The 25626-nt window shown below is 41.9% G+C and overlaps 1 long non-coding RNA gene across 1 annotated transcript; it reads right to left on the reverse strand.

Moving 5' to 3' along the window:
• Positions 1 to 1237: 1237 nt before the first annotated feature.
• Positions 1238 to 2388, reverse strand: LOC123398329. The gene is made up of 2 exons (XR_006610139.1): positions 1900 to 2388; positions 1238 to 1678 (listed from the first exon to the last, which is right to left on the reverse strand). It is a non-coding gene; the product is annotated as an uncharacterized LOC123398329 (long non-coding RNA).
• Between the last annotated feature and the right edge of the window lie 23238 nt (positions 2389 to 25626).

Here is a 25626-nt window from a genome sequence, read left to right on the forward strand (position 1 = left end):
ACTCTACAAATCTTCTTCCCTGGATCTCATAGCCTACACCGATGCTGATTGGGCGGGTTGTCCGGACACCCGCAAGTCCACCTTGGGGTTCTGCGTCTTTCTTGGCGCCAACATCGTCTCTTGGTCCTCCAAGCGCCAACCGACGGTGTCCCGTTCTAGTGCCGAAGCAGAGTACAGGGGCGTTGCCAACTGCGTTACTGAATCTTGCTGGCTTTGTCAGCTCTTGCATGAACTTCGCTGTCCACCTGCTCGAGCTACGGTGGTGTATTGTGACAATGTCAGCGCATCCTACCTCGCCTCCAACCCTGTCCAGCATCAGCGCACGAAGCACATAGAGATCGATCTCCATTTTACGCGTGATCGGGTGGCTCTCGGCGAGGCACGGGTGCTCCATGTCCGTTCCAGTTCGCAGTTTGCAGACCTCTTCACAAAAGGTCTCCCCTCTCAGGTGTTCCATGAATTTCGGGACAGCCTAAACGTCCTTCCAAATGGAGTTCTGGCTGAGGGGGGTGTTAAGTTGTACACATTGTAACGTTGTAACGTTGTGTTGTAGTCTCTCCTACATTGTAGGATCTGGAGTGCTCGTGGCCTGCGTGCCACACTTGTAGGAGCACCTGAGGATATATATTGTTGTACTCGGTAACTGATTGAATCAAGGAAGGAAATATTCAATCCAACTATTAGGCTTCTTGATTTAATTATTAGATTGAAATGAGTTAGCTGCTCTCTTTCAGCGACAAAGTATAAAATGAAATTTTGCTAAAGGTATTTGTGGCAAGCAAGCTACTATATCTGTGTTAGATATTTAGGATAATTCCAAAATCTGAAACTGAAGAGGTTTAAATTGAAAATCTCCTATCACTAAATTCTAAATTCCATCGAAATATTTAGTTACTTATCTAAGTACTAATTGATATTATTCACTTATTACCTTGTTCTCTTCTGGGGAAAACAGGTTGTTGCAAAATTAGAACAAACACTGTAGGTTGTAAAAGGCAAAACTTACATTGCCTTCATATGCTTTACCCGAAAGAACTTCAGGCCCTATGTATGCTGAAATTCCATGAACTGTTGATTTAGTTTGAAATGCGACAAAGCCGACTCAAAACCATATATGCTAATTCGAACCATAAGGAGAGCAAAAGGTCAATTCTAGCAAGACTGGAACCGTAACAGTAACAATTCGCACAAGTGAGTAAATAAAGTCGCAAATTTTCACTGAGATTGGACTCCCATCTAGGAGGGCGATTTCTAGTTTAAAACCATGGTGATAGATTTCCTGCATTTGTAGCATCAGTTCGTGGGAAATTGAGTTCTGCATGTAATCCATGTGATGATTTCAAAAAGCAAAGCATACCATGGCAGTAGCTGACCCTTGAAGGTACTTGCTGAAAGAAGTACATTGCCGATTGACGCGCACAGCAAATGAGTAACATGATTACATGTACTGTTTGCATATCTGGTTCAGAATACAGTAACATCATTAGCAATACTTGATGATGTAATTTGTCGACATCATGCATCATCGTCGTCTTTAAAACAGTACTGCATCAAATTGGCAGCAGGAGATTATCTCTCAACTCTCATCAATGGACCCGCTCCGAAAAATGTAGAAAACTTTGCCATGATTCATGTTGATTGACAGTCCTTTCAAATCACAATTTCCGTATACGTATCCCTAAAGAAAATGAATGTATGATGTGTGAAATGATTGCACATTATGATTCTTTGCCTGATGTTAGAAAAAAAATCTATGTTTTGTTTTGTAATACGATAGCCGATCAAATATGATGTAGTCACAAGCTCAATATCCTCCTTGTGAGTTGCAGAGGGGAAAATTAGCAGCAGCATCATGCAGCAACCAGAAGTAACGACATCACGTTGTAGGAGGGTGTTTACCTTGTCCGCGGTCGCGGGCGAGTTGAGCGTTCCGCGGGGCATGAGCACATCCGTCACAGGCACATGCTCTATTTGGAATTAGCAGCAAGAGGCGCCATGCTCACCTGTGTGAGGAGATGTGGAGGATAAAGACGGGTCCGCCGCCGCCCACCATCCGAGGGAACCAACCGTGGTCGAGGACGACAGATGGCTGTCATTCAGCCGCCTTGGGCTCGCCTCCTCGTGCATCGTTGTGGTAGCCATCGTCCAGCCGACTCAGGATCTCAGCGTGCTCGTGGCGCGACAGCCTCCGTCGACAGCTTGGACCGGAGGTCGGATGCCGAGCCCCCAGCACCCTGCCGCGCCGCAGTCTCCCCCTCATCCTCTGCAACTCCCAAAACTGACGATGCCCAGCCGCCATCAAGCTCGTACTCCCGAGTCGTCGCGCTTGACTACTCTCTCAATCTACAGCCCGACGTCTTTAGGCTGGTTGTAACGGGTAGTATCATATACTAGTATCATGCATATGATACTAGTCCATGATACCATCTCCGTAATGCATAATATCATATGTTAGTATTATAGAATAGTTTATTTATTGCCATGCAAGATACTCCCTCCGTACCTAAATATAAGTCTTTTAAGATATTTCATTAGGTGTCTATATACGGAGCAAAATGAATGAATCTATACTCTAAAATATGTCTATATACATCCGTATGTAGTCCATTAGTGAAACCTCTAGAAAGACTTATATTTAGGAACGAAGGGAGTAGTAGATAGTAACACATCATTTAATATGATATGGTATCATGATATAATACTCAACCCTCTCTTTCTTCATTTAATTTTATGCAACTTTATCAAAATTGCTTAGTTGACATGCATGATACTACCTATGATACTCCCATTACGGCCATATTTGGATCTAACGAGGTGAAATTAAATGAAGAAAATGATAATTGAGTATCATATGATATTAAATGTTATACTTCCTCCATCACAGCGTATCTTCAAAACAATAATTTTTCATAATTAAAAGAAAATAAGGCGCATGTCATTAATTAGCCTATTAATTGAGGTGTTTTGGAAACCGTCTCCAGCAATGCATACGAGGAAGTCGCTTGTTTAGTGGACGGGGTTACTAATGTGTCAGTTTTCCGATTAATTAGGCGCTTCTACAGCTCGTCGGCTCGGTTTTTCCTACCAATAAAAAAACATTTAGGTCCGAGAGCCCTGTAAGATACGCTCAATATAGTGTGATGGAGGAAGTATTACTATGCATGATAATAAATAAAATGATCTATGATATTAATATGATATTTCGTCCGTTCGAAAATATTTATCATAAAGATGGATATATTTCGATGTATTTTAATTCTAGATACATCCATTCTTATTTATTTGTACGACAAGTAATTTCGAATGAAGGAAGTACTATGCATTAGAAAGTTACTAGTATCATACACTAATATCATATAGATGATACTAATTTATAATACCATCCATTATAACCAGCCTAAGCTGAACCGCTTTGTTGCTGTTAGTTCTAGACGAATCACGAATCCTTGTTCTGTTCGAATTTTATTTTAGGGAGATGCTCGAGTTGTAAATTAAACAGAGGAGGAAACTATGATATAAATCTCAACCATCAATTTTTATGATTAGCATATAAGATCAAGAGATATAAAAGATGACTAACCGAGAACCATGAAAGACTCCTTTTTCTAATATTATGTAATAATTAAGTACAATTAAAATAGAATTTTTAATATGACATGTTATCCAACATGCAATCTCTTTTAGATATGATCTTTGAAAAATATTAAAAAATAACATCAACATAATAATATTCATAACCATAAACAATACAATCATTACTTTTTAAAATATATGATCCTTAAAGAATATTACTCCCTACTCATTTTCTCATATTAGTGTGGCATGCCTCCGTCTTTATCGCATAAATACAAATCATGAGCACCACGGTGTCAACTCACACAATTGGATCGTACTTCTAACGCGTTTTGGCATTTTCAACTTCACTCAATACATGAGCGTGAACCATGAATGTAGAATATGAATGGAATAGAATATACTGGTAGAGATCAAAAGGAGTTAAAGTGGAAAGAAAGTCTCTCATCAACTAGGTGGATCAACGGGTTATGGAGATGCCCATCAATTGATATGAATGCGAGGAATAGGGATTGTTATGCAACGGATGCACTAGAGCTATAAGTGTATGAAAACTCAACAAAAGCTAAGTGGGTGTGCAACCAACTTGCTTCCTCATGAAGACCTCAGGCATTTGAGGAAGCGCATCAGGTAATATGGAGATAAAAAATAGAAGAACATCTTCAAGCTATCAATTTTGAGTGATCCAGATATCATATTCTTGGTGGATTATATTAATGATTCGACTCGGCTGCAAATTCGAGAGGAATAACGAGATAACACGTATTGGACGATACATTTTGATCGATCTAGGCAATTGGAAGGCCCGAGGGCTAGAGTTATTCTATCTTCCGTGAGAGGTGACAAATTTTGTTACATTTTACACCTCATGTGCCCTTATACTAACAATGCATCTGAGTATGTGGCTCTTCTCCATGGGTTCCGCATGGTTAAGGAAATGAACTTAAGTCGAGTTAGGTGTTTGGGAGACTCAAATTTGGTGGCTCAACAAGTATCAGAGACTTGGGATTCAAAGGAACCTCTCATGGCGGCTTATAGGCGTGCAGTCAGTGTCATCGCGGGTCATTTTCAGGGTTACGAGGTTGATCATATTGATCATCGGCTCAATGAGGCAGCAGATGCTTTGTCAAGTCTAGTCTCTCAGCGTAAACCGGTTCCTGCTAATGTGTTCCTTGATGTACTTCATAACCCCTCAGTCAAGTTGCCATCAGAGGGAGATATATCTATTCCTGACCCGAAGGCATAGTTCGTGACAACCCTTCCTTCTATTCCTGATTGGACTATTCCCTACCTGGCTTATTTGAGTCGTGGCGAGCTCCGAGATGAGGAAATCATCGCCCGACAGATTACCAGGCGTTGCAAATCTATGACTATTGTGAGTGGCGAGTTACACCGACAAAGTATTACAGGTGTGTTTCACCGTTGTGTTTCCCCTACAGAAGGCCATGGGATTTTCAATGAAATCCACGCCGATGACTGTGGTCATCATGCCGGCTCAAGATCACGGGTGGCCAAGGCTTTTCGATGAGGTTTTTATTGGCTTACCGCCCATGCTGATGCCGAAGACATTGTACGGATGTGCGATGATTGTACAAAATTTCCACAACACGCTCATGTGTCGGCTTAAGAATTGAAGATGATTCCAATCACTTGGCCGTTTTGCAGTATGGGGCTGGATATAGTCGGTCCATTCAAGCTGTCTTCAGATAATAAGACCCACCTACAGCTGTCAAAACCAGGAGATCTCGGGTAGGGGATCCTGAGCTGTGGACCTTGAATCGATGGGTTACAGGGGACGAAGGAGACAGTGTTTACCCAGGTTCGGGCCCTCTTGAGGAGGTAAAACCCTACGTCCTACTTGATTATATTAATGTGGATGGGAATTACAGAGTTGATCTACCTCGGGATCATATGAGCTAAAACCCAAGATGAGTAAACCTGCCTATACGGATGAAACCCTCTAGTTTAAAACTCACCTCCAGCCGGGGACAAATGCGCTGATCTAGCCTACTTAACTTGTATGACACACCAGTCTTTAGAGCTTTTCTTCCTAAACATGAGGTCGTCATGCAATCTGGTCTTCAACAACACGACCCATTAGGTCGGCCTCTAAGAGATGGGCCGACCGTCCGAGGACCCGTAGTCCCGGACTCCCTTACCACCTCTTGGTGACGGTTGATAAGTTCACCAAGTGGATTGAAGCATGGCCAATGAGTAATTGTGATGCTAAGACAACGGTGAAATTTTTGAAAAAGCTGTATTTTCATTTTGGGTATCCACATAGCATCATCACGGATAAGGGAACCAACTTACCCAAATGAGCAATGAAATAGTTTTGCCAACGAGAGCATATCCGTCTTGACTTAGCCTCGGTCACATCCATAGTCTAATGGACAAGTCGAACGAGCTAAGCGGGAGATACTACGTGGAATTAAACCCCGACTTATGGTTCCTCTCGAACGAACCCATGTCTGTTGGGTCGAGGAACTCCCCGCGATACTTTAGCACATAGAGACTACTCCTAGTAGATCCACAAGTTACAAACCGTTCTTTCTGGTTTATGGAGCAGAAGCCATTTTTCCCAGTGACACCATACATAATTCCCCAAAAGTCACCGCTTATGTCAAAGCTGATAATGAAAAAGCCCGCCAGGACTCCATGGATGCATTGAAGGAGGAACGCAATCTTGCAACATGACGATCAGCAATCTACCAAGAAGATCTACATCACTATCATAGTCGTAGAGTTCGGAGCCGTACTTTCCAGGAAGGCGACTTAGTGTTCCGTTTGATTCAAGACCAAACAGGCGTGCATAAGCTTTCACTACAATGGGAAGGACCTTTTGTAATTAGTAAGAACCTCAACAACAATCATGTTACTTGATTGACATACGTGAGCACAAGAAGTCACACGCCTCTAAAGAGGAGACCAACATGCCCTCGAATATTGCTCATCTTCGGTCTTATTATACTTAGAGCCACTAGCTCCAACTCATTATGCATACCTATGTATTCAATACAATAAAGCCGATACCCCCGAAACTCAGGGTCTTTGTCGTTTCATCTCAAAAAGTTGTGCATGAGTCTTTATTATTTCATCACATGTCACTTGGGGGCTCCTGGCTTAATGAGTTAGCTATTAATATCCCTCTTAGCCTGGCTAAATGCCACTATCAAACTTGGTTAAACCTGCCTATTTGCAAGATGCTACTCAAAAAGGTGACCGGATGAACTCTTTATAAGTAAATTCATATGGACCCTGAACTTATCTAGGTTAAAACACTAGCTTAAGTCACGTGATAGTTGGCTTACAAAGAGGAAGGATAAAACCATGGGCTATTATGCTAGCTCCACTGAAGCGAGACTTGAGCCTCGAAAGCTAGTCTCAATAACAAGCCTCAAAAGTTCGCTTATAAATTATGCGATTCAGTTTCAAATTATATATGTTTTCTATCCTAATTTGTAGGTATAGTTGTCTCCTTATTTTCATCAGGTCAACATTAGACATCCGAGTTATTTGGACAGCTCAGAGTTCACACGAGAAGATTATGCCAACTGTGTGAGGGAAAGCCGCATATTGGCAACTCAACTTGCGGACAAGCTGGACCTGTCGAAATATCAACCCGGCTATACCAAGGACAACAAGCGCATCAACCCAATGGAATACAAGACTTTCGAGCTTATCCCTCCTCAGCGTAAGTAAGACTTTGCCCCTGATGTCTACCCATCCATTATCATCCATAAAGACTCAATTTACCTTGCTCTGTCAACCATTCAGTGGACGCCAAGAGACCCCAGACAGAGCAGGATGAGCATAATCAAAGCGACCCGAAAGATCACAGGAGGGACATCAATTGAAAAGAGTGATGAGCTGGCATGCAATAGCAGTCATATTCTCCTTGGAAAGAAAAAATCTGAATATTGTTTGGCCCGTCTTTGGGCTTGTAATAGGAGTAGTTGAAATATTGAGCCAACTATTGTGCCATCAAGCACTTGATACCGATGAAGTGTTGCCCTATGACAGGAACGAGCCGACTATTGCAGCTGTTTTTAATATGCCTATCTTTACTTTTTCTCTTCTCCCAACAAGCCGGCAGTTGGCATCTTGCCATAAGCCGGGTAAGATGAGGTGAAACTAATATTATCAAAGGGGACTTGATAATTGTATCAAGTAGAATAACTGGTCATCGTGTGAACGAGTATGCCATCATTTTGAGAGGCTAAAAATAACTCGGATGTCTAATGTTGACCCGATGAAAATAAGGAGAAAACTATACCTGCAAATTAGGATAGAAAACATATATAATTTGAAACTGAATCGCATAATTTATAAGCGAACCTTTTGAGGCTAGTTATTGAGACTAGCTTTCGAGGCTCAAGTCTTGCTTCAATGGAGTTGGCATAATAGCCCATGGTTTTATCCTTCCTCTTTGTAAGCCAACTATCACGTGACTTAAGCTAGTGTTTTAACCTAGATATAATTTGGACAGCTCAGAGTTCACACGAGAAGATTATGCCAACTGTGTGAGGGAAAGCCGCATATTGGCGACTCAACTTGCGGACAAGTTGGACCTGTCGAAATATTAACGCGGCTATACCAAGGACAACAAGCGCATCAACATTAGACTCCTTCAGCCCCACGTTGTCAGACTACTGCCACTTCAACAGGGCTACTCCCTCCTCCGCGCGCACGATGGAGGTCCAGCTAGGAGCTGTGACCAGCCGTGTGAGCCAGCTCGAGCTCGTCGAGGCAAGCGGTAGCAAGGAGCCTTGCCTCTTCCGCGAGTGCAGGCCTCCTCCGCTGGCCGCGCCACCCACCAGACGGTCTGTGCCGCCGCCGAAGAGCAGAGTGCAGGCTACTCCGACCAGGCACAGCGGCGGCAGGCAGCAAACACGTCCACCGTCCCGGTTGCGCAGCGTGCCTCCCTCCGTCTCGTGAAGGAGCTAGGTCTGCTAGGACCGAAGGAGAAGATGACTGAGGAAGTAGCAAAGGCCCTCATTCGACGCTTCGATGAGCCTCTCTCGGACAGCGACATCGCGGTCATCGCCAAGATCACCCGCCTCGACGGGGAAGCCCTCACAGCCATGGCTCGCATGGCCGGCCCCGACGTAGTGGCCGAGAAGGCCGTAGTCTAGTTATGATAAGAGTAAACATCGTATTTATCCGGTGGCGACCGGCGGGCAGCCGGTTAGAACTAGGTTTCTTTCCTTTGTGTAAGGTTAGCGAGGCCGTATCCTATCGCCGTCGTAGCTTGGGGCCTATTGGTGAGCGACGGCGATCCCTGGTTATGTTGGAGGTGTTTGTTCTGGGCCCAAGGCCAAAGAAATATAGTCACCGGAGATTTGTTAGTTTCCCCCATGAGTGACAAGCTACCACCGATCATGTGTTGGAACATTAGAGGTCTAAACCAACCAGCAAAGAGGGCATCAGTGTGTGAGATGGCAAAATCATTGCGAGCAGCAATTTTGTGCCTACAGGAGACGAAGATAGACGCATGGACACCACAACTAGTGCAGGAGATAGGAGGAACCCAACTCACAGAATGCATCGCACTACCGGCGATCGGCATGAGCGGCGGGGCGGCAATCCTATGGAATAGAGAGCTCGCTACAATAGTTTCGCATGCGGTAGGAATTTTTGCAATCACTGCCAAGGTCACCCTGCTAGGACAGAGCCAACCTTTCTGGCTATCCTCGGTCTATGGACCAGCGGACGACGCCAGGAAGGAGGCGTTCCTCCGCGAGCTATCTTTCTCTACGCCACCGCCTGCAGAGCCGTGGCTGATAAACGACGATTTCAACCTATTTTACGAGGCTAGGGACAAAAATAACCTAAACCTCAACAGGAGGCTCATGGGCAGGTTCAGGCAGGCCATCGACACTGCCGGGTTGAAGGAAATTAGATGTACAAACCGCCGCTACACGTGGAGCAACGAGCGACAAAACCCGACGCTAGTTAGCATCGACAAGTTCTTCTGCAACCTTCAATGGGAATGCCAATTCCCCTCGGTGTCACTGCACGCGGCATCCACGGCCACCTCCAACCACTGCCCGCTAGTACTCACTGACACATCAGCAACTACACGCCCTGCCATGTTCAAATTTGAAAATTTCGGGCCTAGGTTCCCGCAGTTCCACGACACGGTTGAACGGGCTTGGAATAGACCAATGCAGTCTACCTGCGCTTTCCGTCGTCTCCTCACCAAAATGACGCGAACTGCACGGGACCTGAAGATTTGGAGCAAATCCTTTTTCAGCGATACAAAATTACAATTCCACCTGGCGGCAGAATTAGCTCTTAGGTTTGATGTAGCGCAAGAGAGCAGGCGTCTCTCAGACGCAGAGTTTGATCTTCGAAAACTCCTCAAGCTACGTATGCTCGGCCTCACTGCGGTCGAGCGTGCACGACGGCGACAGGCATCTAGACTTACATGGCTTAGGATGGGCGACGCGGGAACAAAATTCTTCCACATCAAGATGAGAGCAAGGAGGCGAAAAAACTTCATCCACACTTTAAAGGCTGACGACGGCATAGCTACGACACACCAACACAAAGAAGAAGTCATCTATAGGCATTTCAACGAAGGGTTAGGGAAAACAGCTACCCGCACCATCACAATAGACTCGGCTTCTTTAGATCTACCATCAGTTCATGGTAGAGGTTTGGACAACCCTTTCACAGAAGGGGAAGTATGGGACGCAGTCAAGGCATCACCTTCGGAGAAGGCACTGGGACCGAATGGTTTCACGGGGACTTTCTTCAAAACGAGCTAGGCTCTAATTAAGGAGGACGTGATGCAGGCTTTTCACAGCTTCTATCACCTGACTAGAGGAGACTTCTCCAAGATTAACTCCGCCACGATAGTACTGCTGCCAAAAAAGGAAGGAGCCTCCAAGGTGCAGGACTACAGACCTATAAGTCTAATTCATTCGATCTCCAAGCTTATAGCTAAGGTTCTATCCAGAAGACTAGCTACGGTCATCGACAGCATAATCTCGCCAGCACAGTCAGCTTTCTTGTGTGCCAAGTCAACGCAAGACAGCTTCCTCTACGTACAAAATGCCGTTAGATCTCTACACCGAAAGAAGACCCCCGCGCTACTGCTGAAGCTAGATATCGCAAGAGCTTTCGACAACGTCTCTTGGGAATACCTATTAGAACTACTGCACCATCTAGGGTTTCCAGCAAGATGGCGAGATTGGATAGCACTACTCCTTAGCTTTGCATCGTCTATGGTAACGCTAAATGGCTCCACGGGCAGACCTATCTGGCACAAAAGGGGCCTGCGACAGGGAGACCCGCTGTCCCCACTCCTTTTCATCCTAGCCATCGACACCATGCACAAGCTCCTGTGTAGGGCCACTGAGATGAACATGTTCCAGCCACTGCCGGACAGAGACATCTCGCTACGGCTTAGCCTTTATGCGGATGATGCCGTCATCTTCGCAAACCCCATACAGGAAGAAATTGAAGTGATTATGGGCATTCTAGGAGACTTCGGAAATGCCACGGGTCTGCACATCAACCCTGCCAAGTCTACTCTCTCGGCAATACGCTGTGAAGGCATAGACCTCGACGCTGTGCTCGCAGCCTTCGGAGGGGAGAGGATAGGCTTCCCAATAAAATACCTAGGACTACCACTCACCCTTAACAGGATTCGTTTGGTACACATTCAATTCATCCTAGATAGGATTAGAGCTAAGCTAGCAGGATGGAAAGGGAAGCTAATGAACATCGCAGGGAGACGGGTCCTGGTTCGCAGCGTACTCACCGCGCTGCCAACTTTCGCCCTAGCCGTCCTGAGAGCACCCAAAAAATTCCTCGACGAGATTGACAAGGTTAGGCGCCGCTTCCTATGGGCACATGAAGAAGATACCAATGGAGGGAAATGCAAAGTTAGTTGGGCAATAGTATGCTCCCCAATGGAGAGCGGTGGCCTAGGGGTGCTGGATCTGCATCGCTTCTCCAGAGCGCTCCGACTGAGATGGCTATGGCTGTCATGGACAAGTCCGCAAAGGCCATGGAGCGGCATGCAGCTGCCATGCGATGACGATGACCGAGCACTTTTCAACACCTCCACGTCAGTCACCCTGGGGGATGGAACAACGGCCTCCTTCTGGAAATGCCCCTGGACGGGTGCAGGGGCGCTAAAGACAGCATACCCGACGCTGTTCAGGAACTCACGTAGGAAAAATAGGTCTGTGAAAGAGGCACTACAAGGCAATACATGGATAGCCGACCTTGCGCACGGAGATACAACGCATCTTTGGGTGGACGTCCTCCGTCTGCATAGATGGATCCAGGAAGCGGACATCCAGCTGATAGAGCAATCAAGTGACCAAATCAAATGGAGACATGAAGCCTTTGGGACTTACACTGCCAACTCAGCATACAAAGCTCAATTCCTAGGACGGACAGTGTCGGAAATCAGCAACTTTACATGGAAAACTTGGGCACCGCAAAGGCTCAAGATATTCATATGGCTGCTGACAAAAAATAGGCTCTGGTGCAACGACAGATTGCAGAGAAGGGGCTGGCAAAACAGCTATTTCTGCCAGCTATGCCTCAGAAATCTAGAATCAGCAAATCATCTTTTCTGGGAATGCAACGTCGAAACAACAGTATGGGTGGAGGCGGCATCTCGCACAGGATGCGCCTCACTCAGCCCAACAATTTGGGCTCACAAAAAAACAACCAGAGAGATCATCTCCAAGATGATATGCAAGGCAAGACCAGAGTACAAAAAAGGAACCAGAACAATGATCGTGCTGATTCTGTCAGAAATCTGGAAAGAAAGAAACGAGTGCACTTTCAGAAACAAAACAGCAAGAGCAGCAAACATATTCACCTCCATCACAACAACTCTTGAGTTTTGGAGGCAAGCAGGAGCAGTTTTTCTAGAGCACCCGTTTGGGGAAATTATGTGAGGAGTCCGGCGCCTGTGCCAGGCTCCCTTTTTTCACCCTCTTTTTAGGAGGTTTTCTCCTGTTATGTCTTTTTTGATCTATTGATCAACCCCACCTTTTGTATTCCCGCCTTGCTATCTGCTATCTAAATATATGCCAGCCATCAGCTGGATCTTTCAAAAAAAAATTATATTTAGGATACCCCCTCCATTTGAGACGACTCTAACTCAGGCAAATACGCCCGCACATGAAAGTGCTGCGTTGGCCCAACACGAGCCACCGATCTTTTCAGCTCCTGAATCCGTCGAGGAAGTGTTGACATGTCTCTGAGAAAGCTTTTGATGTGGTTAGGAGTCTTCTTGGTGTTTGTAACAACCTTTACAGTATAAACACATCTTGTGAACATCTGTTCCAGGTATGTGAATATGGCCTTTAATTTCATTATAGGATGTTGCACAAAATTGCCACTTTTCGTGCCTTTGAACAAGAACGGTACATCAAAAGAGTCGGGTGATAATTTAAACCCGGAAAATGACTATGATATAATCACTTACCAAAGATGGCTTGAGTCATCTGGGTAATATGACATTGTAGAGTTGCCAATTCTTCCTTTGTTGAACCAAGTTGCTCTTTGACTATCTCGGCACGGCGTTGTAAGATGAATTTTTCTTCGTCAAAGCTGGTCCTAGTATTCTCCAATATATCAAAAAATTGGCTCAAGGATTTTTGAAGGTTAGCCGCCAAATCTTCTGCTCTCCTCTTGAGTTCTTTCTCTTGTTTGAGACTCTGTTGCAAGCCAACCACAGATGATTCAGATTCATCCAACATTTCCTACAATCATACAAGACAAAAAACAAGTTTAAATTCCTGAGCCACCACAGACAGACGACCCGGTATTTGAGGGCTACACTTCTTAGAAATTGTATTATCTTCACGTCCCATGCAGTTGCAAGCACTTCACATGGCACTTGGGGGCTAATGCAAGACATTTCCATTTCTTTATGAAACGACCCGATTATCTCAAAGAGATGAGCCGCCCCTTGGGGGCTACAGGTTGAAATCTATCAAATTGATTTTAAGCGCCTTAAAGCAGCGGCTCGTTATTTCCATAATGGCCCGATCCTTGGGGGCTACCGATTGAAGTTTATCATATTGATTTTAGGCTTCTTGAAGCACCGTATCCTTATTTTCATAATGACCCGGTCCTTGGGGGCTACCGTCATTTCTCGAAAGTTCACAAGCCATTATTTCAAGGCCCAACTCACTACTACTATTACTGAGCTGGCCCTTGGCGGAAACACGAGTATACATAACAAATGGATAGAAGTCAGGACTACATACCTCATACTTCTTCTTGAGCGTACTTATCAAGCTTTCTTCAGTATCTCGGCTCTCAGACAATCGGGTTAGGAATTCTTGGTGAAGGTCATTAACACAAAGTTTGTCCAACCTTGGAAGCTCTAGCTTGGCTTTGCCTTTGGAAGTAATGGCTATCTCATTCTTGGCGACAATCTTAGTGAGAGGAGTTGAAGCTATTGGTGTTTTTTGAGCTTCTTTGACAATGTCCATCTCTACATCATCCATTTCCTGTGATGAGGCAATGTCATTAACCTCCTGCACAGGACTAGAGGCGTGTGCAGGGCTTGGAGGGTCAGTGTTGGGCGAGTCATCAACATGAGTTTGTTCTTCAAGAGTTTCTTCCATAATAGCCAACTCATTGGCATGAACCGACTCGCCTTCATGCCAAGGCTCGTTCCCAGGGTTTTGGTCATTTGGCCCAAAAGGATCAATTTCTAGGTCGACCTCTGGCAGGTCTTGAGCCTTAGACCGTGCACTAGCAGAAGATGACTCGCCATCCCTTTTTGTCACAAAGGCTTTGGCCCTGCAAATCATAAACGTAAAATATCTGGTTAAAGAAACAATTGTAGCAATACAAGTGTAAGGATGACTCCACGGTACTTACCCACTTTTGATCGGAAAAGCCGGAAGCTAGGTTGTGGTTGAATCTCTAACAGAAGGTGGTGATTCGTGATAACCATAGTTAGAAGGATTGGGTGGTTGTTTAAAAAGACCGGCTCCAGGACGAGATGAGGTTGGACTATGAGGCACCTCGACATGCTGCTTGCGGGCGGCTGGCTCTAGGGGTAAGCCGGAAGATAACTCTCCGGAGCTGTTATGAGTTTTGTGCTTTGACATACCGACTTGTTGAGTTTTCTTCAAAAGAAATTCCGGATCTAAATGAGCATTTGGATGCGAGAACTTAACTTTTCGAATGGCTCGTTTCGTTCTCTTGGCGAGATATATTTATGACGAGTTGGATGAAATTGAAAATACCTCAACGTTGCCGGCTTGGCTGGTCTCGGTATTATCATGTGAAGAAGGAACGTCAGCGAGTTCAAAAAGGAGGCAGCCAAGTGAGTCGAGTTCTACCTCAGATTCTTCTCCAACAATTGTTTCGCGTGCCGGCTCACCCGCTCGACCAACTAGGGTGGGGGGAGTTGGAGTTCTGGCTGTGGCTTTCCACCAATTATTGCCCGCCTGTAGGCACAAGTAAGCCAAAGATTAAGTATGATAAATAAGACATGTATAAAGGAAATTTTGAACACATCTAAGGATGCTTACTAGAGGAACTGGATTGGTCAAATAAAATGGATCCATCCCGGTTACGCTGCATTTCTCCTAGGGTCACTAAAAAACTTATTGGTAGTTTTGGTGACCTCATCTTCACAGAAGTCAACTTGACTTGAACATGTGTTAACTCGGGTGTATAGTTGCACATCAAGTCATCCCTCAAGCTAAGGGGCTGGATTCGCCAGCTTATACAACATCGGGTTAGATCAATCCCGGTGAGGCCATGAGCTCTCAAAGATCTTAACCTTAGACAAAGAGGCGCCAATTGCTTTCTTTCTCCATTAGATGGCCAACCCGGAAAGGTGACAACGGAGCTGATTCATTCCAAACTATAGCCCGATAGAGGGTTTTCTCCTCGAGGAGCAGTATTCTTACAATAGAACCAAGTCTTGGCCCAACATTTGGAATGACTCGCGAGTCTAGCTTTGGGAAAATTAGTATTTTTCCTTTTCTGTATTGAGATCCCCCCAAGATCTATGTTGGGCCCATCTTTGCACTCCATAATGTAGAAAAAATCGCGAAAGAGGGTGACAGTTGGCTCGATTTGAAGATATACCTCACATAGAACTTGGAACGGTCAAAGATTTACCATGGAGTTGGGACCTATATCTTGCGTTATAGGATTGAAAAAGTTGAGCAGATCTGTGAAAAACTTTGACCTAGGTGGCCGGAAACCTCTATGCAAATGATCTAAAAAACAAAAACTTCCCCGTCTTGAGGTTTGAGGGAACGTTCTTCCTGAGGAGCCCTCCAACTAATTCTGCCTGAGCTGACACAAGGCCCTGGCTCACCACATTATCCAAAGTGAGCATAGGTTCCTGGGACCTAAGCGAACCGATGGTTTTGCTGGTCTTTGGGGTCATCAATTTTTCTTGTGATTCAACTACAAGGTTGAACGAGTCATCATCACTAAATGAGCCGGCAAAATGATAAGTTGACAAGTAAAGGAATGACCCGACATTCACAGGAACCGACTAAAGAGTAAGCCAGAGATCTGGAAGGACTTAGCAGTTTTTCATATACACAAACAAGTTTTATCTCGGAACAGAAGAGAGGATGGACCTAACAAATACTGAAAAAGGGGAAAAACACTAAAAGACCAGCGGAAGTAACAAAAGTGAAGCGTTTGCATAATCTCATGGGTAAACTATTTTAGATCTATTACACTATAAAAACACAGCGGAGTTTAAATCCAACCTATAACTACTAAAAGACATGGAGTTACTAGATCTCTGACTACTGTTAGATGAAACTCGATGAAGAGCGATGAACTATGAAGAACATTGAAACCCTAATGGGGAAATGGGACTTACGAGATTCAAAACAATGGAGATGTAGAGATGCTACGTTCCCTAAGGCAGCCGTGGACGATGCGGACGAGCTCCGGTGATGACGGTGGCGCAATTCATCGTCTTTGAGAAATTCGGACACCGATGAGTTCGGGCAACGTCTCAGAGGCGAGAGGAAGAAGAAATGTAAAATATAAAAAGGGAGGCCGAGTGGTCAATTTATAAGGAAGGAAAACCGAAGCGATGCAGTGGAAACACGAACCGTTGTAGTAATTTGTGGCTACTAAGACACCTTGATTCCCGTGCCTGACATCTACTTAAAAAGATTTGCCATGATGACATGTGGATGTTAGAGGTCAGCAAGATGAGTCCATGGTGCTAATAGTCAAAAAGAAGCTAAGTCCTAAAAAGCGATAGATGACTCGACCATAGTTTGACCCGGGCATGATTTGAGACGACAAGTGAAGGAAACGAAAAATTGTCGGCTTACAAATTTGAATTGCGGTCATTTATGTTTTTTGCTTCCTTTTAGGATGGATCTTAACATGGATAAATCCAGGTTAACCTTGGGGCTAATATTGGGGATATACCCCACGGTATGACCCGACCAGGATATGACTAGTACGTCCATTTTGCATCATGAATTATTATTGATATCTGTGTTAATATTGTCCATTATCCCTTATTATCATACAATTCTTATGTTCTTTCTCTCTGAATATGCAAGGTACATCACTGAGAGGAAACCATCTGGAAACTGGAATTCTAGACCGGGAAACTAAGAAAAAGTCAGAAAAATCAACTTGCTCCAAATGACGTGAAACTTTATGAAGATTTTTTCTGAAATATTTAAGAATGTCTAGGTCAAAAATATACCAGAGAGGGGCCACCTGCTGTCCACAAGCCAACAGGGAGCACCTAGGCCGCGCCTTGATGGCTTGTGGGGCCCCTACTTACTTATCGAAAGGACTACAATTGATTCACTATACTTGTGGGACATCAAGAATTTTTTCTGGCACCATTACCGGGGAGTGAAGCGCCTCTCGTAAGTGGGAATTGCTAAGGAAATATTTTCTTTACGTGCTGAAATTTACCGATGCTTGTCACTATGAACGGTCACCCTTTGAGTGGTTTGTTCGAGGCATCTTCGCCTCAAACTGAAGATGAGGAGGTTTTTCCTCAACCTACTGAACCTACTGAAAATATTTATTATGAAATTCCTTCGGGTATGCTTGAAAAACTGTTATCTAATCCACATGAAGGTATGACTCATCGTGATTACCATTTGATATTAGTCGATGACATTTGTGGATTGTTTAAGCTTTCAGGTCTACCCGGAGACAAAGTTAAGAAGAAAGTTTTCCCTTTATCTTTGGAGGGAAAAGCATTAATGTGGTACATGCTATTGGATGATATTGGATCATGGGACTGGAATCGCTTGAAGCTGGAATTTCATCAGAAGTTTTATCCTATGCATCTAATCCATCATGATCGGAATTTTATTTATAATTGCTGGCCTTGTGAAAGAGAAAGTATCGCTCAAGCTTGGGGAAGGCTTAAATCTATGATGTACACTTGCCCCAACCATGAGCTCCCAAGAAAATTGATTATACAAGTTTTTTATGCTGATCGAACGTACTTGGTTCTTGTGTTGTTGGTTCTTATATGAAGGAGACTATTGAATTCAGATGGGATCTGTTGGAAAAGATTAAACGAAACTTTGAAGATTGGGAACTCGATGAAGGTAAAGAGTCATGTATAAAGCTTTATTTTGGTTGCGTTAATTCTTTCATGGAATCTTCCTCCTTTTCATGAGTTTAGCAATAAATATGGCCTTGACTATGAGATAGTAGCTACTTTATGTGAATCTTTTGCTACCTATGTTTATCTTCCCAAGGAGAAGTGGTTTAAATATCATTTTCCCTTTGAAAAATTACCCGAGAAACCTATTAAAATTAAGAAGGAAGAATTAATTGTTAACCATGTTGATCCAATTGTTCCTACTGCTTACATTGAGAAACCTCCTTTTCATGTTAGGATTAGAGAACATGCTAAGGCTACAACAGTGGTTAATAAGAGTCATGTTAGGACACATACACCTTCTGAACAAATAAATGTTGAGTCTAATGTTGCTATAGTTAAGTATCTCCTACTTTATTATATTGATGGGCAGGTTATTTATCTGTGTGATAAAGCTGCTAGAATTGCAAAACCTGTTATAAACAAACGAGATAAACTTGATAGAAGTAAACCGATGGTAGAAACGCCTCTTATCTCACTTAAAATTGGAGATCATTGCTATCATGGCGTGTGTGATATTGGTGCTAGTATTAGTGCTATACCTTTTACATTATATCAAGAAATTATGCATGATACAAAACCCTCTAAAATTGAAGATATTGATGTCACTATTAAACTTGCAAACCGTGATACTTGATACGTCGCCAACGTATCTAATTTTTTTGATTGTTCCATGTTATTATATTGTCTGTTTTGGATGTTTTATATGCATTTATATGCTATTTTATATTATTTTTGGTACTAACCTATTAATCTAGAACCTAGTGCCAGTTTCTGTTTTTTTCCATGTTTTTGAATATTGCAGATAAGGAATATTAAACGGAGTCCAAACGGAATAAAATCTCCGGAAATATTTTTTTTCTTGGATCAGAAGACACGCAACAAACTTGGAGTAGGGGGCAAGGCACTTGCCGGGAGTCCACAAGTCTGCAGGGCGTGCCCTGGGGGGGGGGGGGGGTGGCTGCGCCCCTATCTTGTGGGCCTCGTGCAGGTCTCTTAACCCTAATTCATGGCCTATAAAATCCCCAATATTCCAGTATCGCCAAAAATAACCACGAAAATACTTTTACGCCACCGGGAGCCTGTGTTCCCGAGAGATCCAATCTGGGAGCGTTTTACGGTAATCTACCAGAGAGGGAATTGATCACATAGGGCATCTACATCAACTCCATTGCCCCTCCGATGATGTGTGAGTAGTTCACCGTAGACCTACGGGTCCATAGCTAGTAGCTAGATGGCTTCTTCTCTCTCTTTGCTCTTCAATACCATGTTCTTCATTATCTTCATGGAGATCTATCCGATATAATACTCTTTTGCGGTGTGTTTGTCGAGATCCGATGAATTGTGAGTAGTTCACCACAGACCCGATTATCCATGAATATTATTAGAGTCTCTTCTGAATTCTTATATGCATGATATCATATCTTTGCAAGTATCTTCGAATTGTTTGTTTGGTTTGGCCAACTTAGATTGGTAATTCTTGCAATGGGAGAAGTGCTTAGTTTTGGGTTCAATCTTGCGGTGTCCTCACCTAGTAACAGTAGGGGTAGCGAGGCACGTATTGTATTGTTGCCATCAAGGGTAAAAAGATGGGGTGTTCATCATATTGCTTGAGTTTATCCCTATACATCATGTCATCTTACTTAATGCGTTACTCTATTCTTCATGAACTTAATACTCTAGACGCAGGCACGAGTCAGCTGATGTGTGGAGTAATAGTAGTAGATGCAGAATCGTTTCGATCTACTTGATATGGACGTGATGCCTATATGCATAATCATTGCTTTGGATATCTCCATAATTATTTTCTTTTCTATCAATTGCTCGACAGTAATTTGTTCACCCACCGTATTATTTTCCTTTATGAGAGAAGCCTCTAGTGAAACCTATGACCCCGGGGTCTATTTTCCTTATCATATTTTCAGATCTATAAACCAAATACAGCAAAAGTACCTTGCTGCAATTTATTTACTTTAGTTTTACTTTCAGATCTATCAATATTTTATACCTATCTCTATCAGATCTCGTCCTTGCAAATAACACTGGAGGGATTGACAACCCCTTTATAGCGTTGGGTGCAAGTGTTGGATTATTTGTGTAGGTACTACTATTGGAGCCTCGCTTGGTCCTCCTACTGGATTGATACCTTGGTTTTCAATAAGATGAGGGAAATACTTATCTACTTTGTTGCATCACCTTTTCCTCTTCAAGGGAAAACCAACACAAGGTCAAGAGGTAGCAAGAAGGATTTCTGGCGCCATTGCCAAGGAGGATACATAGGAAGATCACCAAGTACCCATCACAAACTCATCTCTTACATTTACTTTATTTTCCATTTGCCTCTCGTTTTCCGCTCCCCCACTTCCAAAAGTTGTTCAGGAAATACCAAAAAGATTTGCCTTTTTATTCGCCCATTTTCCGTTCGTCTTTTTGTTTGCTTGCTTGTGTGCTAGATTGCTTGCTTTGTCACGATGGCTCAAGAGAATACCAGTTTATGTGATTTTTCCACTACTAATAATAATGATTTTATTAGTACTCCGATTGCTCCCGCCACTAGTGCGGAATCTTGTGAAATTAATGCCGCTTTGCTCTATCTTGTTATGAAAGAACAATTTTCTGGCCTTCTTAGTGAAGATGCGCATCCCATCTAAATACTTTCATTGAGTTGCGTGATATGCAAAAGAAGAAAGATGTGGATAATGAAATTGTTAAATTAAAGCTATTTCCTTTCTCATTACGAGATTGTGCCAAAACTTGGTTTTCATCTTTATCTAAAAATAGTATTGATTCATGGAATAAGTGTAAAGATGCTTTTATTTCCAAGTATTTTCCGCCCGCTAAGATTATGTCCCTTAGGAAAGATATAATGAATTTTAAGCAACTTGATCATGAGCATGTTGCACAATCTTGGGAGAGGATTAAATTAATGATTAGGAATTGCCCCGCGCATGGTTTGAGCTTATGGATGATTATACAATTTTTTTATGCAGGATTGAATTTTCCTTCTAGAAATCTTTTAGATTCAGTCGCGGGTGGTACTTTTATGCAAATCACATTAGGATAAGCTATTAAACTCCTAGATAATATTATGGTAAATTACTCTCAATGGCATACCGAAAGATCTCCTACTAGTAAAATAGTGTGTGCTATGGAAGAAATAAATACTTTGAGTGGAAAGATGGATGAATTAATGAAATTGTTTGCTAGTCAGAGTGCTCCTATTGATCCCAATGATATGCCTTTGTCTTCTTTGATTGGAAATAATAATGAATCTATGGATACGAATTTTGTTGGTAGGAACAATTTTGGTAATAACGCGTATAGAGGTGATTTCAATCCTAGGCCGTTCCCTAGTAATTCCTCTAATAATTATGGTAATTCCTACAAAAATTCTTATGGAAATTATAATAAGATGCCCTCTGATCTTGATAATAATATTAAAGAATTCATTAGCTCTCAAAAAGGTTTCAATGCTATGATTGAAGAAAAAATGCTCAAGATTGATGATTTGGCTAGGAACGTTGATAGAATTTCTCTTGAGATTGATTCTTTGAAAATTAGATCTATTCCACCCAAGAATTATATTAATTATTCCTTAAAATCTATGAGAATTTCTATTGAGGAGTGTAAGGAAAGAACCGCTAGAATACGTGCTAAGCGTGAATGGCTTGAAAAGGTGTTTTCTCGTGATGATATTGATGAAGATCTAAAAGTGATTGTTGTGTCACCTATTGAATCTTTGTTTTCTAGCATAATTATTGAAAAATATGGGACTGTAGATGAGTCAACTTTAGCTAAGAGGCGTCCCAATGATTCGGAGTTCATAGATCTTAGTGATAAGATTGATAAAAGTGGGATGGAAGAGGTCAAAACTTTAAATAGCAATGAGCCCACTCTTTCATATTTCAAGGATTTTAATTATGATAGTTGCTCTTTAATTTATTCTGTTTCCTTGTTTCAATCCATGTTAAATTCCCCACATGCTTATAGTCAAAATAAAGCTTTTACTAAACATATTGTGGATGCCATGATGAAATCTTTTGAAGAGAAACTTCAATTGGAGGTATCTATACCTAGAAAACTTTATGATGAGTGGGAACCTACCATTAAAATTAAAATTAAATATTATGAGTGCCATGCTTTGTGTGATTTGGGTGCTAGCGTTTTCACAATTCCAAAAAGTTTATGTGATGTGTTAGGATTCCATGAATTTGATGATTGTTCCTTAAATTTGCATCTAGCGGATTCCACAATTAAGAAACCTCCGGGAAGGATTAATGATGCTCTGATTGTTGCTAATAGGAATTGTGTGCCCGTATATTTCATTATACTTGATATAGAATGCAATCCTACATGTCCTATCATTCTTGGTAGACCCTTCCTTAGAACAATCGGTGCAATTATTGTTATGACGGAAGGTAATATTGATTCCAGTTCCCATTAAGGAAAGACATGGAGAACTTTACTAGAAATAAAATAATATTACCTTATTAATCTATTATGAGAGCTACATATGGATTTCATACCAAAGATGATAATACTTAGATCTATCGCATTATGCCTAGCTAGGGGCGTTAAACAATAGCTCTTGTTGGGAGGCAACCCGATTTTATTTGTTTTGCTTTTGTTTTTGTTTCTGTTTTTGTATGCTGCACATATTATTACCTCTATAATAATTGTGTTTTCTTGTTTTAATTATTGTTTGAGCCAAGCAAGACCTTTGGGATGGTCTATGGTGCTTGCAAGTTGATTTTGCTGAAAAACAGGAACTTCTGCTCTCGGTCCAAGAATTTTATAAACTCACTAGAACGTGATTTTGATCTGAAATTTAAAAAAAATATTGGTATACAAAATTCCCAGACTATCCTAAGTTTTCAGAATTGTTGGATTTACAAAAGTATTTGAAGTAAACAGATTGCTACAGACTGTTCTGTGTTTGACAGATTCTGTTTTCTTTGTGTCATTTGCTTATTTTGATGAATCTATGGGTTGTATCGGGGGGGGGGGGGGTATGAACCATGGAGAAGTTAGAATATAATAAATATTACATCAATATAAATAAAGAATGATTTCACAATAATACTTAAGTGGTGATTTATTTTTCTTATACTAACGGATCTCATGAGTTTTCTGTTGAGTTTTGTGTTGTGAAGTTTTCAAGTTTTGGGTAAAGATTTGAGGGACTATGGAATAAGGAGTGGCAAGAGCCTAAGCTTGGGGATTACCAAGGCACCCCAAGCCATATTAAAGGATACAAAATAGCCTAAGCTTGGGGATGCCCCGGAAGGCATCCCGTCTTTCGTCTTCAATCCATCGGTAAATTTTCTTGAGGCTATATTGTTATTCACCACATGATATGTGTTTTGCTTGGAACGTATTGTCTGATATGAGTCTTTACTTTTTAGTTTTCCACAATCATCCTTGCTGCACACATCTTTTGAGATAGATACACACTGAATCGTAAATTTATTAGAATACTCTTTATACTTCACTTATATCTTTTGAGCTAGGCAATGTTGCTTTAGTACTTCACTTATATCTTTTAGAGCACGGCGGTGTTATGTTTTATAGAAATTATTACACTGTCGTACTTCACTTATATTATTTTGAGATTTCTTTAAACAACATGGTAGTTGGTTTAGGTTATGAATTTAGTCCTGATATAATAGGCATCCAAGAGGGATATAATAAAAACTTTCATATTAAGTGCATTAAATATGATGAGAAGTTTTATTCCTTGCATATAGTTTTGAGATGTGAAGATGGTGATATACAAGTCATGCTAGTAAGTAATTGTGAATTAGAAAAAAAATACTTGTGTTACAGCTTGTGATTCCCGTAACATGCACATATGGTGAACCGTTATGTGATGAAGTCAGAGCATGACTTTTTTAATGATTGTTAACCTTTTTGTGGAGGTCGGGATTGCGCTATGGTTAACTCCTACCAACCCTTCCCCTAGGAGCATCCGCCTAATACTTTGCTTCGATAACTAATAGGATTTTGCAATTAGTATGTGAGTTCTTTATGACTAATGTTCAGTTCATGGATTATACGCACTCTCACCCTTCCACCTTTGCTAGCCTCTCTAGTACCGTGCAACTTTCACCGGTAGATTAAACCCACCTTCCCCAAAACAGCCACCATATATCTTCCTCAAAACAACTACCATACCTACCTATTATGACATTTACATAGCCATTCTGAGATATATTGCCATGCAACACCACCGTCCCGTTTTTTATGACACGCACCATCACTCCCATATTGCTTGTCATACTTTGTTCTAGCTATCGAGTTGTAATTTTTTGAGTTGTAAGTAAATAAAAGTGTGATGATTTTGCATTATTAGAGCATTGTCCCATGTGAGAAAAAGGATGATGGAAGCTATGATTCCCTCACAAGTTGGGATAAGTCTCTAGACTTTACAAAAAATAAAAGACGCCAGCGAAGCCCATAAAACATATAAAATAAAAGAGGCCATAGAAGCCCATTCAAAAAAAAGAAAAAAAGAAGAAAAGAAAAAATGAGAGAAAGAGAAAAGGGACAATGCTACTATCTTTTTTCACACTTGTTCTTCAAAGTAGCACCATGTTCTTCATGGAGAGTCTCCTATGTTGCCACTTTCATATAACTAGTGGTAAACATCTTTTGCACAACCACTTAGTTTTCTTTTTGAGCTTGCGTACACTTATAGCTCTAGTGCATTTGTTGCATGACAATCCCTACTCACTCACGTTAATATCTATTGATGGGCATCTCCATAGCCCGTTTATATGCCTAGTTGATGTGAGACTATCTTCTTCCTTTCCTTTTGCAACCTCCACCACATTCCATTCCACCTATAATTCTATATCCATGGACCACGCTCATGTATTGCGCGAGAGTTGAAAATGTTTGAGAACATAAAAGGTGTGAAACATTTGCTTGATTTTCACCGGGGTTGTGCATGATTTAGATACTTTGTGTGGTGAAAATGGAGCATAGCCAGACCATATGATTTTGTAGGTACAACTTTCTAAGACCATGCTATTTTGAAAGGAAGCAATTACTTTATTAGTATGCTTGAAGTATTATTGTTTTTATATCAATACAGACTTTTGTTTTGAGTCTTATGGATCTATTCATGCCACATTAGAGAATATTACATGGATAAATATGTTAGGTAGCATTCCATATTAAAAATTCTGTTTTTATCATTTACGTACTCGAGGACGAGCAGGTATTAAGCTTGGGGATGCTTGATACGTCTCGAACGTATCTATAATTTTTGATTGTTCCATGCTATTATATTATATGTTTTGGACGTTCTATATGCATTTATATGCAGTTTTATATTATTTTTGGGACTTACCTATTAATATAGAGCCTAGTGCGACTTTCTATTTTTTCCACATTTTTGAATATTGCACATAAGGAATATTAAA

The sequence above is a fragment of the Hordeum vulgare genome, chromosome 5H (genome assembly GCF_904849725.1).
Source record: "Hordeum vulgare subsp. vulgare chromosome 5H, MorexV3_pseudomolecules_assembly, whole genome shotgun sequence".
Classification (NCBI taxonomy): Eukaryota; Viridiplantae; Streptophyta; class Magnoliopsida; order Poales; family Poaceae; genus Hordeum; species Hordeum vulgare.